The sequence below is a fragment of the Triticum urartu genome, chromosome 5A (genome assembly GCF_056163025.1).
Source record: "Triticum urartu cultivar PI428250 chromosome 5A, HENAU_Tu73, whole genome shotgun sequence".
Lineage (NCBI taxonomy): Eukaryota > Viridiplantae > Streptophyta > Magnoliopsida > Poales > Poaceae > Triticum > Triticum urartu.
In genome coordinates, this window is record NC_141877.1 from 380652773 (window position 1) to 380656896 (window position 4124).

At 44.5% G+C, this 4124-nt stretch overlaps 1 long non-coding RNA gene across 2 annotated transcripts; it reads left to right on the forward strand.

Annotated features, from left to right (window-relative positions):
- Positions 1 to 583: 583 nt before the first annotated feature.
- On the forward strand, positions 584 to 3694 carry LOC125556026 (uncharacterized). Of its 2 annotated transcripts, none has more exons than XR_015603316.1 (3): positions 584 to 1125; positions 1681 to 1804; positions 3144 to 3694. It is a non-coding gene; the product is annotated as an uncharacterized LOC125556026 (long non-coding RNA). The 2 variants fall into 2 exon arrangements; XR_015603317.1 differs by having other exon boundaries at positions 584 to 776.
- Positions 3695 to 4124: the final 430 nt, after the last annotated feature.

A 4124-nucleotide genomic window follows, 5' to 3' on the forward strand; every position in this document is an offset into this window, starting at 1 on the left:
GCATGTGAAGACTGAAGAACAGCTAGCCGACATCTTCACAAAGCCCTTGGATGAGAAGAGATTTAGCAAGTTGCGGTGTGAGCTAAATATCCTAAAATCTTCGAATGTTCTTTGAAAAGGACACTCATCCTAACACCTAGACAAAATTGATGACTTAGATGTGCAACACATGAAGAAACGTTTTTCTTCAATGAAGAATAACACTCTAAGTGTGAAGAAATTAACGAAGAATTTGATTCTCAAAACCCTACGACAATTGTATGCAGTGTCTGAAATCATCATTCTTATACGGTGGGTCACGCCACCACCAAATGTTGAAAATCTTCGATTGAGTTATTCCTCTTTGAAATTCCTCATTTGTTTTTCAACTTGCATTGTTTTCACTATTTCCGTTGTTTTTCTTCTTTGACTATATGTGTATATATATATATACACATCTGGACTATTCTGTTACGTGTAACAGAATATTATTCTGTTGCTATTGTTGAACTGATGAATTTGAGCGGTTGTACTGATGATGTCATTTCGTTGTAATGATCGTTTTAATTAAAAGGGTAAATAAGAGCTCCCTCCCCCTCTCTCCACCGGCCACTCCAGCCGTCGACCGATCCCTCCACGTGCCCGCCTCCCGCACCCGCCCGGCAACCCAGGCCCCACCCTAGGCGCAGCGATGGGCGACGGTGGCGGCGCTCGCGGGGGCGTCCGCCGGTGACAACATCGTCTACTAGGACGCCGACGCGCCCAAGATCCCCGGCTGCTCGAACGACTTCATGCTCGTACGCCCCTTCCCCACCTCCTCCTCCTCCCCGCCTTTCCCGAGCGAGTGGAGCGGCCGGCCCCGGTTCCTGATTTCGAGCCCATGGCCGGGTGGCCGGCGGAGCTCCGTTCTTGCTGGGCACGCGACCCCAGAGCCTCCCGATTCTGAACCCGTGGCTGGGTGGCCGGCGGAGCTCCGTTTTGGCCGGGCGCGTGACCCCGGAGCCTCCCGATTCCGAGCCCGTGGCCGGGTGGCCGGCAGAGCTCCGTTCTGGCCGTTCCTCACCCCGTGCGGCGCCAATGCTGCAGTCCACCCGGCGCCACCTACCGTTCGCCCCTGACGGCCTCCTGCAAGCACAGCGATGAGAGGTTCATGTCGTCGTCTGCTGCAGTTTACTATTTTGTGTTTTTCTGAAGATAAATGGAAGTGCAAATGTAGTCCGCTAGTGATTTTCTCTTGAGGTTCACTTATTTTTGTAGGAAAAAAGGGTGGTGTGGTTCGGGTGGATGCCCCATTACCAAAAAATCTTGTTGAAAAACTGTAGTTTGTTGTAAAGACATATGTTTGAGTGTACGCCCCTTTGCTCTCTACCTCTGCTGTTCATAGTTCTGTGGTATTCTCTGAGTACTTGTGAATGTATGTCTAGGTGCAAGTAGGCTGATGTGCTACCCATTTCCTTTAACAATGAGATTTCACCAGTAGGGTCATTCACTTTACACAAATATCACTTAACTAGATGGGTTGGTGCGTCGCTCAATAGCCCATACTTGCATCCATAATTAGATATAAAATATACTGAAGAGAAGTACATATATAGCCATGATTGTGTGATAAATTGTTTGTCAGGATATGGCTGTACTTGATTAAGCCTATATTGTAGACATAGTGTCCGAATTTACCAAGGTGTTAGCTTTCTTATTCAGGAAGAGGTTGTCAAGAAGACAAAATCAGTTGGGAAGCTCAAACAAGAAGCTGAGAATTGCCTATAGTAGAGTGAAAGATTTAACAACGAGAAGGCTGAGTTTGAACAAGCTTCCTTCAGAAAAGGTACAGTTCCTTGTCTCGACCACTTTCTTGTGTGCCTGTCGCTAGCTAGCGATGTTTTGGTTATGCAATTTTGTGTGAAGTTCACCCTCGCCATGGACAACATGTCATGGACCCTCTGTTCCTTGTCTCCACTCCGTCGAGGCACGGATCCGCCGTCACTTGCTGCTTATAGTTCAGTTAATTTGTTGTTCCATTGCAGTTTGTTGGTCTGCTGTGGATGTGGACATTATAAATACTCCAGTTTCCTTGCAATTTTGCTTGCAAAGAGTAGTTTCAATAGCTGATTTGCTATTCTCTTCTCTGTAGCAAGTGCAGCAGTGTCCGCTCTTCCTCTCTTCTTTTTCAGTAAAGTGCAGGAGTATTTTCTTCTCTACTTTAACTGAAACATTTTTCTGTTAATTAATATACATTGAAACCTTTTCCTTTAATTAACTTGAACCTTTTCAGTTAATTAAAATTAACTGAAACCTTTTGTCTTAATTAAAATTAACTGAAATATTTTTTGTTAATTAAAATAAACTGAAACATTTTCCTTTAATTAACTTAAACCTTTTCAGTTAACAAATGAATAGGCCAATAATTTAGTCATTCAGGAGTACTCCTCCAGTAGTATTAGTCATTCAAGAGTACTCCAGTAGTAGGAGTAGCTTGAAGGAGTACAGTGCAGCTTCTCTTCTCTTAATGAAACTATTCCTGCTGCTGCTTGCTTCTGTGCTTATATGAGTAGCTTGCTGCTATTGTAGCTTAATTTTAATTAACTGGAACTTTTCCTTTAATTTTATTTAACTAAAACCTTTCCTTTAACTAAAACTTTTCAGTAAATGAAACATTTCCATTTCTTTCTTCTTTCTCTCTTCTCTCTTCTTACTCTCTTCTTCTTTCTTCTTTCTCTCTTCTTCCTCTCTTAATCTCTCTTCTTCCTCTCTTCTCTTCTCTGAGCACTCCTTTTAGATACTCCTCGTGCTCTCTTTTCTCTCTCTTCTTTTCCTTTTCCTTTTCCTTTTCTTAGCTGAAACTTTACCTAAATTTAAGTAAAAATTTCAGTAAATGAAAGTACTCCTCTTGCTCTTTTCTCTCTCTTCTTTCTCTCTTCTCTTCTCTAAGTACTCCTTTTCAGATAAAAGTAAATTAAACTTTTCCTTTGACTTCTCTTCTCTGAGGCTTTTGTCGAGCCCTCAACTGCTGTTGTGTACTGCTGACATTAACTTATGCTACCTTACTCCCCTAGATTTGATTTGATTTGTTGGAGTACTTCCGTGGATTACTACTAGCCTTACTTCCCTTGATTTGATTTGCTGTGATGAACTGCTTGTGACTGCTTGTTGTATTTGATTTGCAGGAGGAGGCAGAGGAGCAGACCACGCCCAGGAGATGGCCGTCGTGGAGATGACCACACCTAGGAGGACAGGGCGGTAGGATGACCAGGCCCAGGAGGAGCAGGGCGGCAAAGGTGGGGGCGGAGGTGGAGCTGGGTGGATTCAAATCTGGCGGAGGGGTATCATTCTGGGTGGAGGGGCAAAAATGTAATTTCTTGCGTTTTTCACCTGGTCGGAACAGATCTTAAACAACAAATAAAATCGGAACAAAGGGAGTGGGTTTTACAAGTTGTTTGCAGTTTAGTTCAGTCGAGACAGAGCTCCTCGCCGTGCAGTCCACCTCACACTAATGGCGCAATCTCCCTTTCCTTCTCTCCGTGATCCGCTATGCAGTCTGCATGGCCACGCTCCCTTGCGTTTCACTGCCGCACTGAATGCAGTTTCATTTTTTATCAGGGGCTGGTTGTATTTTTACACGGGGCTGATTGTATTTTTATGAGGGGGCTCAATTGCAAGGACATGAACCTAAGATCATAGGGGGCTGATTGTATTTTTATGAGGGGGATATTATTCTTTTTTAGCAGTTCATTACGCCATCGTGTTACTATTGTTGAACGGATGAATTCGAGCGTTTGTATTGATGCTGTCATTTCATTGAACTAATCATTTTTATTAAAAGAGTAAATAGGAGCTCCCTCCCGCTCTTTTCCCGTTCCGTTGGCCACTCCAGCCGTCGACCGAGCTGCTCACGGCCGATCCCTCCACCCGCCCGCCTCCCTCCCAATAACCTAGGCCCCACCCTAGGCGCAATGATGGGTGCCGAGGCGTGGGCGACGACTGCGGCACTCGTGACGGCACTCGTACTGATCTCTGTGTGTGTTTGTACATAGGAGGTATTTTTCATAGAGTAATTTTGAATGGTTCCGAAAAAGTACTAGAACTGATGTCCGTATGGGTTTGAACTGAGCGTGTTTTCACAGACTAGATTTTACTCTCTTTTTTGG